Below are 12,039 nucleotides of genomic sequence, written 5' to 3' on the forward strand. Positions count from 1 at the left end.
AAAGGTTCTAAAATCATTTTATTGAGTTACACAGCATGGCGTTGCCTGGAGGGAAACGATCATCTTCAGTGCCCATCAGCACCCTGTCCTTGTCTCTTCTTAATGTACTCCAGCATTTCCACCCATTGCTGAAAAAGAGAAACAATGCAACATGACCTTCAGGGCACGCTGACGGCTCACAGTAAGCCATTTTGAGAGAAAACAACACCTAAAAGAAGTGTCTGTGTCCAAAAACCATAGAAACTTAGTGTTATGTTTCACACATTTGTCTCCCACGTGTGACCATTTAGTTACGGATGCTTGTGTTTAGTGTGGACTCATTTTTTTTACTTTCTCGTATCTATACATATTAATAAAAGGCAAAGCCCTCACTGACTGACTGACTGACTCACTCACTCACTCATCACTAATTCTCGAACTTCCCGTGTAGGTGGAAGGCTGAAATTTGGCAGGCTCATTCCTTACAGTTTACTTACAAAAGTTAGGCAGGTTTCATTTCGAAATTCTACGCGTAATGGTCATAACTGGAACCTGTTTTTTGTCCATATACTCTAATGGAGGAGGCGGAGTCACGTATCGCGTCATCACGCCTCATACGTAATCACGTGAACTAAAAACAAGGAAGAGATTTACAGCACGAGTCAAACGCGGGAACGAAGGTAAATGACGTTAATTTTTGAGTGTCTTTTAATACTGTGTAAGAATACATATTAACACATGTGCAATTAAACGTGTGCATTTACGGGGTGATTTCTCAGGCTTAAAAGCTCGCCTTTTATTAAAAAGGTAAATGCAAAATGTTTTCATTCTGAAGGGCACAAACCACGTTAGATTTCAGACGTTGAACGCGCAAAAATGTCGGTACACCAGATAAATAAGCGCAACATATTATCAGTTGTATTGTATGCTTACAATACATATAGCAATGTGTTAATCGTTAACTAATATTATGGGATGGTGTTTTTCGACTCGCGCCTTGATTTAAACGATTGCATTTCTTGGTGGGTTTGCGTAGCTTATTGTCAATATCTTTACACCTCTTTTTAAGACTTAATTTAAAAAGGTTTTCTTTTCTTCTTAATTAAAATGTAAAAGCAATACTTCACCGCTGCGAATCCCCTCTAGCGCTGACGTCCGAGGTTCGATTACTGTAAGCGAGTGCAGTGAGTGTGTACGCCTGATTAGCCAAGAATAAGGGGGAAAGACGTGTCGCGTACTCTTTGCATTATTTGACAGTAAACTATTTTCAATCATTCTATGATCTGCTTCTCACAACTGAAGGCACCGTGGCTGATGTTACCTCACTTGCTGGCCAACCATAAGCGTTACCTGGTAGGTAACCAGCCACTCACTTCACTCCCTTACGGGAATCAAACCTCGGACATCAGCGCTACAGGCGAAGCCCCTAAAATTGCGCCACGGCATGTGGTTCGTTTATTTGACAACATGTAGATCGGGGTAATTACATTCACGGCATTCGTAGTCTGATTCACAATCTGATTGTATGGGTGGTTACCTACCAGGTAACGCTTATAGTTGGCCAGCAAGTCAGTTCGAAGTGATCACTCGAGTGAAGGCAGCTTCACAAAAAAACAGATCCTTAACAAACTGTTATTAGTATATTTTCCCTCAATTTAAAAAGGTTTTCTTTTCTTCTTAATAAAAATTTAAAAGCGCTACTTCGCCGGTGCGAAGCGCGTGGATTTGACTGACTGACACATACAGACATATTCATGAGTGCAGGTACTTCAGAAAGAAAGCACCATGTAAACCTAAACTTTAAATTAAGTTCATAGACCTACAAAAGGTTGCCATTCATTTGAGGCAAGTTTGCTTTTCTTCTGTACAACTATATGTTGCATTCTCAAGAGTGTGCTTGCACGGCTTCGGATATAGATATATATATATATATATATATATATTGTGACAGACGACCGCCTATGGACTCCGGTCGTCACCTCCAGGCCGCTAGGAGGAGCCCTCCGGACAGCATATTTGCGCCCCGAGTTCCAGCAGGGCCTCATGGACTTTGTAGTGTTTTGACACAGCCCTGCTGGATACCTTGGGGGCCGCCAGGAGTCGCTGTAGGGGGGCTAGTAAGCTCTTGTGTGCCCTATAACCCGGGAGTGCATCCCAGTCATGTGACTGGAAGAAGCGATGTGCTCCCGGGATGAAGAAAAGGACTTTGCCCTGACCCGGAAGGAAAACGGACTTGTGGGTTTGGCTTAGAGCCACTTCCGGGTCAGGGGCTTTAAAAGGACTCTGGGTGAGCCCAGACATTTGAGCTGAGCTGGGAGGAAGGGTGGCAAAGTGTCTGGGAGAGTGGAGGATTGGTTATTGTTATTATTTTGTTATTGAGTATTGTGGAGAGGAGGGTGCTTGGTGCACATTATTATTATATAATAAATAATAATTGGACTTTTATCTGGTGTCTGACGTCTAGTCTGAGGGTTCAAGGGGTCACGGAGACCTTTACTCCATCACAATATATATATATATATATATATATATATATGTATGTATGTATGTATGTCTATATATAAATATGTAAGCTTATAAGTACTGCCTTACTTCTCTTTAAGAAAGGAAGATGTAATGATACTTGATTTAAACGATTCCATGTCTTCCTGGGTTTGCTTAGCTTATTGTCAATATCTTTACACCTTTTTTTAAGACCTATTGACTGAAACGGGCTTTCACGAAAAAAGTTAGGGCTTTGCTACAGGATACACTCTCCACAAGTTAAGCAAGTAAAAATAAAATATATATTTCTGTTTTATTTAAACCTTTTAAGTTCGTATGCATAGCCCCATTTGGCTGTTTAATTTTTTTTTTCTTTCTTCAGTAATATTTAATCTCCTTAAAGAAAAAGAACATATCCATTTTACTTTTTTTGTATCTCTTTAGTAATATTTTAGTGTAAAAGGATATCCAGTATTTAAACCTTTTATGTTACTTTATAAATTTATTTTACACAATGTTGAAAAATTAATAAGAAAGCTACATATTTTGGCAGCTGCTGCTTTAATTTTCAATGAAATGAAAAAACCTCTCCAAGAGAAAACGTCAATGAAGAAGAAACAGTTTGCACTATCTAAAAAGGAGAAACCCTCATTTATAAAAGTTTGCTGCAGATGACTTAACTGAAAATAAATGAATAGTTCCTATGTGTATAATACATATTTATCTATTTTACTTATGCCTTTATTCCAGCAACTTGCAACATCTGAGGTACAATTTGTTACATTACTTTTGTTTTTTGTAGCACAGGCACCTGAAGTGACTTCCTCAGGGTCACACAGTGGTGTCAGTACCAGGATTTGAACTGACAAGCTCCGGGTTTACTGAAATATTACTGAACAAAGAAAAAAAACGAAAACGGGCAAATACGGCTATGCATACAGATGTCCATCTGTCCATTATCCAACCTGCTATATCCTAAATACAGGAGCCAATAAGTAGATATGTATATATACAGTATATATATATATATATATATATATATATATATATATATGTGAATGTATGTATGTATGTATATATGTATGTCTATATTTATATCTATATATATATATATGTAGATATGTAAATTTGTATATGTATATATATATATGTATATGTGGATGTGTATATGTAGATATGTGTATATGTAGATATGTATATATATGTATATATGTTTATGTATATATATGGTTACATAACCTCTTTAACACACTACTTCTCCGCTGCGAAGCGCGGGTATTTTGATATATATATATATATATATATATATATATATATATATATATATATATATATATATATATATGACAGCAACACTCATAACAATGACAACACAATTACATATATATATATGTAGATATGTATATATATATGTGTCAATCTATGTATGTATGTATGTCTAAATATATATATATATATATATATGTAGATATGTATATATGTGTATATATATATGTAGATGTGTATATAAGTAGATATGTAAATATTTATGTATATATATGTGTCTGTGTATATATATATATATATGTGTGTGTGTGTGTGTATGTATGTATGTATGTGTGTATGTATGTATGTGTATATGTATATGTGTGTGTTTATGTATGTGTGTATATATATGTTGATATGTGTATATATATATGTATATATATGTGGATGTGTATATGTATATATATATGTAGATATGTCTATATGTAGATATGTATATATATGTATATATGTATATGTATATATATGTTTATGTGTGTGTGTGTGTGTATATTATATATATATAAAAGACAGCAACACTCATAACAATGACAACACAATTACATTGACAATCATGTTACGTTATTTTTAAAATGTTTCCTTTTCTTTTTCATAACCTCTTTAACACACTACTTCTCCGCTGCGAAGCGCAGGTATTTTGCTAGTCTATATATATAATTCAGTAAGCTGCCAACAAGTAGCCACCCATGAAAAGCAAGCAAGACAGCCACGCCCAAAAACTCTAAGACCATTGGATACGACGACAACTCGCAGAGCCACGCCCACCAACTCGGACGCAACGCCTCGGAAAACACGCCGTCATTTATGTTCGTTTGAGCTACCAGTAAGTACGGGTCATACGCTCGCACTGATTACGTCCCTGCCCTTTGTACACCCCCCCCACCTCGCTACTACCATGGTCAGGTGACTTGGTGGATTATATATAGAAAAGCAGCCAGAACCGCAAAGAACAATGAAAAGTCTACGGGGCGCAGAGGTACATTTGGACTGTACCAGAGACAAAAGCGAATGAGGCGCTGTTTGGAAAATGAACAGTCAACGTGACTCACAGGTGCATGTAGACTGTGCAAAGACAAAAACGACTCAGGTGACGAGTTGGGGGTGGGCACATGAGCAGGTAGAGCATACTGAACAAGAAATCAGCAGACTAGCACGACGGAGGGGGTGGGATGGGCGTCCTTCCCCTCTCCTCCCATTCCACCCTCCACACCCGAGCGGGAGGAGAAGGCGCCGCGGCGGTCCTCCAGTTTTCAGTCACGGACAATTGTATGTTGGTTCGTACCGTGCATTGTTACAATGTTACTTTTCTTGGTGGTTTATTAAATTACAGATTTTTCAAATGTTAATTTTTTCCCTGTGCTTAAAAATCATTAAAAAAGCGGCCTGATTATGCGGCGTATGCTACGCCACAGGTTGGCTAGTACTAAATAATCCTCCAAAATTTCCACTTCGAGATTTTGATGAATCTTGAGGTTTTAAACCTCTGGATCCGATAATACCATTTTTGGAATTATGTCTGTGTGCGAACACGATAACTTCCAACAAATTTTGCATACAAGTATTAGGTACAAAACGTTACTATCAACTTTGAGCTATTTCCGTTAAGGCCTAATCTGGATTAGTAGTTTCATTAATGAAGGAAAAGAGTAATAAAAGAGGAGTCAGTCCAGTTGTGTTTGATTTACTGAACATTTTTAAAACTGCTTTTCTCATTCATTGTGTTTGGGTTTGCTGGCTATTGACTCCTTCCTATTGTGTAAGGAACTGATTTTGGTTTTGTTTCTTTTGAATTTGTTTGTTTTAGATTTTCACCTTTTTTTGACAAAGCCAGTTTTTGCTTCTTCTTCACTTGCCAGGTCTTTCTTGTGCCCTTTTTGAATTGTTTTATAAATTCAAAAAAAGAAAGATAAAAGGAACATTTATTTTTGCTAATCCTGGTCTTAGAGGTTTAATAGTTTCCCTGTCTCCATATCAGGACATTGTGTGACTTTGAACTATTAAACTTTGGGTCTCTGTTGAGTCTGGGGATTGGCTGTCTGGGGTGAGGCCTCATCCAGTGCAGGTCTGGCCTTTCCTCTGAGTTTTTGACCCTTTTTTGTGCATTTGTTGTGGCAAGAACATCATAACAATGTGCCTTGTTGTCTTTATGTTGAGCCTAAGGGGGTGGGACCCCTTGAATCTACAGCTGCAGGACCACCACCAGGACTTTATAAGCCTGCAATAACTACAGAACTAGCACTAGGACATTAGCACCTGGTTATGTTTGTTTGGTCCTTTCCAGAGATTTTCTTGTATATATGTTTGTTTTATCGATTACTTTGATTTCTAGACTTTGTTTTATTTGGTTATTGATTCTTGTATTTTGGACTTATTACTGCTTGTTTTAAGGTTTGCCTTGATTCTGTTTCATTGTTTTCCTTGCTTTTAAATTTTTGTAAATTAAAACCTATAAATATTTAAAAAACGGGTCTGGGCCAGGGGTTTCAATGATTCTCTCCTCCTTTCTGAAGTTTTTAATTTACGAAGACTTCCTCACTTTCTGTTGGGCCTGTGTAGCCTGCTTCTTGAGTTTGAGCTCAAGCTTACTTTTGGTAATTAGGCCACAGGGGAGCCTGGAAGCCTCTCTTTGAAGAAAAAGCTTAATTTTGAATTCCAGAGTCCTGCAAAATCACAACAGGAGGCAATCAAAGACACCAAACATTAACGGCCATAACTAAAAATGTTCTAAATAATGTCATTTGTGTTTCGGATTCTCAGCTTCTACATGGTAATGACAATCAGTTGGAGTAATGGCTGGTCCTGCCCACTGTGGTCTACTTTAGCCAAGTCAGGTGATTGTGTGTAACTGGACTTGAAACAACAAGGCTGGCACTTCTGACTTCTGCCCTGTCCCGTATGACTTTGAGTAAGTCGATCAACCCGCTTGTTCCAACTGTAAAACAATTTGTGAATTGTGGTAACATTTTCTGATCTTGCAGGCTGCCTTAGATAAAGGTGTCAGCTAAAGATACCACTGCAGTTTGGGGTCTCCGCCTTAAAGTTCTTATCATAAAGACCAACAACTTACAGACTGACTGCACAGTGGAAGTGGTGCCCCCTGAAGGCATCCCACCGCCACTGCTTCTGGCTTCATGGGACATGTTATGTGCTGCCGCGGTGCCGCTGCCAATCCCACCTGGTGAGTATCCCCTGGAATCACCGATGCCCCCTGTAAAAAAACAAGAAACATGGCAGAATTCACCATTTCACATAAACTGAACAATTTAAACAATGCATACAGTACAAGATGTGTCCCACTGGTTAATGCGAATGGCTCCAGGGACCTGAGATTCAATTTTAAATGAATTGTTGACTTTGCTAATATGAGTAACTGTGGGCCCCCCTTCTCAGTATGCCCTGTAATACTCATGGAGGGTTAGATCTTACCTTTCACCTGATACTGGCCAGGTAGCTACTGTACTACACTGACCCTCTTACACCCTGAGGGGCCCAGTACTGGACAGAGCCATCGTTTAAAAATCTTCTGCTATATCATACATGTGAATTATGTGACACACCGGCGCAAACAATACCTCATGTGCAAGTGACGAGTGACGACTTCACACTCCTAGTAATCAAATTGGTACAATATTTAAAGTTGACTTTTAATCTGATATGAAATCATATGTATGGTGTTTTTATAAGTTGTCACAAAAAATATTTGAAAACATCCTATTAATTATTCTGTATAAGAAATACACAAGTTTTATGTATCAATCAAAAAGTCCCAACCAATAAATTTGAACCAATGAGATGAACCCTCCCACCGACTGAGCAAATGCGGGCTATAGGCTGAAAACCGGAAATAGCGTTACACTGCTCTTCTGATTTTTTTCATATTCTCTCACATAATATTTCACAAAACAACAACAAATATCTACAAGTGACATATCAGTACTTATTGTAGATTCTCCTGAGCATATTACCAAGCATATTATTTTACAAAGCGTCAATCATGAGATATCCTCCAAGTAAGAGGAGTCACAAGGCCACCTTTGGTGTCCAGGGGCCTCATGTATAACGCCGTGCGTAGAACTCACACTATAACATGGCGTAAGCACAAAAGCGGGATTGTGCGTACGCACAGAAAAATCCAGATGAAGGAATCTGTGCGCACGCATACTTTCACGTTCTTCCACTACATAAATCCCGATCAGCGTGAAAAGTAACGCACGTGCACGCGCCTTCTGTCCCGCCCCAACTCCTCCCAGAATTACGCCTCTTTGAATATGCAAATCAATATAAATAGCCTTCTGTGAAAAGACAATGGGAAAAGCACGGGAGAAAATATAAGAATTTCAGCGAATACCAAGTGGAGGCAAAGGAAAAACGTACTATTTGTTGGTGTAAACAATGGTATAATCAATAAAAGAAAGTTGATCGAGTGACAGAGTGTCGGAGAAACTCGAAAGATCAAGTTCGCAAAGTCGCACAGTGCCCGAAATAAAAAAGAAGTCACATATCAAAGTCGCCGTGAAAAGGCAAGTCGTAACCCACCGTCTGAGTGTCATATGAAAGCTTATTAGGGTACAGAGAAAAAAAATAGGCACACAGTGGGAAAAAAGCATGAAATGTCAACTGTAATCTCGAAATTTCCACTTTAATCACGTAGTTTATTTTGCCATTAAAGTAGAACATCATAAACTTCATCTTAAAATCGTTTATTTTACTAGTTTCTCAAGTAGCATATTAAATGCTTTTTTCTGTGTTCGATCTTCTATGTGCTCTATGTGTGTGAATCACTACGTGCTTCCGTTCTTTCTCTTTCTCCGACAGGACACAGAATGCATTACATTCGAGATATTACAGCTCTCTGAATAATTAAAATACTGAGATGTATACGTGATATCATTTTCATGATGATAGGAATGAAAGCATGTTATTAAACATGGGAACACGGTGGCGCAGTGATTGTTCATATCTCACGCAAGAGGCTTGCTGTACCATGTGCGACCTTCGATGAAATAATTTATTACAGAAGTACTGTCTCTTTCAAACGTACTAACCTCCAATTCCTGTCCATACTTTTCTTTCTCCAATCGCCACACAATCAGCTCTGTAATAGACGTTAAGCCATTTGTAAGCTTAGAACGCCGATTCTTCAAAACTTTTAAGGAACATTGAAATATCTTCGTAGTACATGTTTAATTATTCTATTCGTCTATCCTTCCAGTGTCGCGTCAGCACCAGCAAGAATACAACGCAATGCAGGAACAATCCCTGAACTAGCTATACGCTGCGGCACCGTGTCCTCACATGTTTAATTATTAACAATACAGATTATTTAAATGAAGTTAAAGTTTTATCTGTATACTATAAGCAACATATTTTGCTGCATTTCATCTTAAAAATTATATTGTCATCATACGCGCTTTATAAAGTAGCGCAGGTTGTGCAATATTATAACTGTAGTGTAAGTTTACAGTGAGGTGATTGTACTTATAAGTACAAACAGTTCTACAAGGAGCACTTGATAGACTGATTGAGTGCGTTTATAGTTCTTAGGATGAAACTGTTTCTGAAACGCGAGGTCCGTACAGGAAAGGCTTTGACGCTTTTTGCCGTGGTTGAGGTAGTGTATACTTGAAACTGTATACCAATAATTCTCTTTCCGATCATCTGCTGCTGTGATTCACACTCAGATACAGTGATATAAATACTCTGAGTGGTGCAGTGAGAGTAATATGGAAAAAGATGATCCGCAGTGGCAACCCTTAACGGGAGCAGCTGAAAGAAGAACAAGATGCAGTGAGCGTAACAACGCTAAAGCAGTTATGGTATTTGGAATACTATGGCTAGTCCCTGGCCCATTATATTGCTACAGGTTAATTACAATCAGATGCATTACACTAATAAACAATATGCAGTTAATTTCAGTGCATTTATAAAGCCGCGTCAGGAATGTGGAGCTAAGAAAGAAAGGATGAGCACACAGGAACAGTAGTTTGACCATTCTGTGGACCATTATATTGTTACAGGTTAATTACAATCAGATGCATTAAATTTATGAACGATATGCGGTTAATTTCAGTGTATTTGATAAAGCCGCCGCCGTGGATGTGGATCTAAGAAAGAAAGGGTGATCACACAGGAACAGTAGCACTGCTTTGACGCTGGGTGCCGCCAGTCTGCAAAACCGAGCGGAGAAATTGCGTACGCCAAGGTATGAGTTACCGTGGAAATGTGCGTGGCTTTACTCCAAGTTTAGGTTTTATACAGTACATCGCGATTTGAGCGTGGAAAGGTTCGTACGCAACATTTCTGTGCGTACGCACCGTTTATACATGAGGCCCCAGGTCATTAGCTCTGACTCAATAGGTCACCCACTCACAAACCTCATTCCGTTGGATGGAGGCGACTGTGACGTCTCCAACGATATGTTGATGATGAGTTATTGAGATCCTGCTGAGGATGTGCAGAGTGAAAAAATACACCATTTGAAGCAGGAGCAAACAATGTGAATAGTTTTGTGTAAATGTGTAGGTGGGGTGGGGGGTTACTCGGGTGTAAGAGTGTATTGGGGGATGGGGATCAGAGTATTTATAGGATTCACAGTTTTATGTGCAATAAAATTGTTCTGAACATGGATCCCCGTTTGGAGAGGTTTTGGATGGGGAAGGGGGGCCCATGGTGCCAAATGCTGTAACTATCGATTTCTTTGCATTATCAACATGAAACATTAGACAGGTACAGTTGACATGCCTGGGAATGCCTCAGAGGTGAAGAAACTGCCCTGGCTCTACTTGAACATGAGATATACTGTATCAGAAAACAAAAATTTGAAATTACTAGGGGGTTTCACCCCCTGCTCACTTCGCTCGCCAACCCCCCAATGGCCTGTGCTACACGCCAGCTACATCGTGTCTCTGCCACTCGCTTATGTGGCTTTCACTTTCACCAAACAACAAATCTTTTAATTTTCGCGGATACGCCTCTTCATTGGGATGAAACACTACTTTTTTTTCCCTGATAGCAACAAAAATTAGATGATCTACAAATCTCCGATTTATTAATCCGAACAATATATATGATCTCTTTTCACTGTTCTGTTATTTCTCCGAGTAATAATTTCCATTTGTTTTTCGAATTTTAGTACTTTCATAATCTCTAACTTGCTCTGCATGTGTATCGCGGCAATGTTTTTGAATTCTTTATGAAGTTCTACTTTGTCATTACTCTTTGTCTTTTATTTCCGGCCCTGGGTATGGTTAAATCTCTTGGCACAAAGTCTCATCTCGAGGGACGTGAAAGTGTCTCTCTGAGAAAGTCACTTCTCTTCCTTTTTTATTATAATAGAGAGACTTACTTAAATAAGTTATAAGTAACCTAAATAATTTACTAACTGGATTCAGTTGACATTTTTAATGCAATGTATCGCTTTAAGTAGAAAATTTAGTCATTTTCCAACCCGCTATATCCTAACATAGGGTCACGGGGTCTCCCAGTCAACACAGGGTGCAAGGCAAGAACAAATCCCGGGCAGGGCACCAGCTCACTGCAGGGCACACACCAAGCACAATTTAGGATCGCCAATGCACCTAACCTGCATGTCTTTGGACTGTGGGAGGAAACCAGGGCACCCAGAGGAAACCCACGCAGACAACATGCAAACTCCACGCAGGCAGGACCCGGGAAGCGAATCCAGGTCTCCTAACTGTGAGGCAGCAGCGCTACCACTGCGCCACCGTGCCGCCCTAAATAGAAAATTGATTTATTTAATTTTTTCTCACACAAACGTTACGTTGACTTATGAAAAAATACTTATATATGATACAGTACCTGCCAAATAATACAATGAGTACACGACACGCGTTTCGCCCTTATTGGGGTTCATCAGCAGTACGCATCTTTGCCATCCCTTACGGGGATCGACCCACGGACATCAACGCCTGAGGAAAAGACTCTGACGTTGCGCCGCGGTAGCTGGTTCGCTTGATTTTACAACTTGACTACTGGAATATTGCAGTCTTATGTCTGCATCGCTAATGTCATTATTTTAATGGTTTTCTACCAGGTAATGTCTGAGGTTGGTCTGCCAGTCGGCAAATATACCCATGAGTTGCTTGTTGCAACTGAGAGGACGTGGCGGATGTTTGCAGACTGGCTGACCAACCAGAAGTGTTATCTCGTAGGTAACCACCTAATAGTCACATTGCGATTCAGACTCAAAAAGAATTTATATATATATATATATCGTTTATAGTTTTGAAGTTAAATAAATGCTGGATACGC

At 39.2% G+C, this 12,039-nt stretch overlaps 1 long non-coding RNA gene across 1 annotated transcript; it reads right to left on the bottom strand.

Annotated features, from left to right (window-relative positions):
* Positions 1-6,971, bottom strand: LOC127529109 (uncharacterized). Its single transcript, XR_007935797.1, has 2 exons — positions 6,836-6,971; positions 1-128 (listed from the first exon to the last, which is right to left on the bottom strand). It is a non-coding gene; the product is annotated as an uncharacterized LOC127529109 (long non-coding RNA).
* Positions 6,972-12,039: the final 5,068 nt, after the last annotated feature.

Source organism: Erpetoichthys calabaricus, chromosome 9 (genome assembly GCF_900747795.2).
Source record: "Erpetoichthys calabaricus chromosome 9, fErpCal1.3, whole genome shotgun sequence".
Lineage (NCBI taxonomy): Eukaryota > Metazoa > Chordata > Cladistia > Polypteriformes > Polypteridae > Erpetoichthys > Erpetoichthys calabaricus.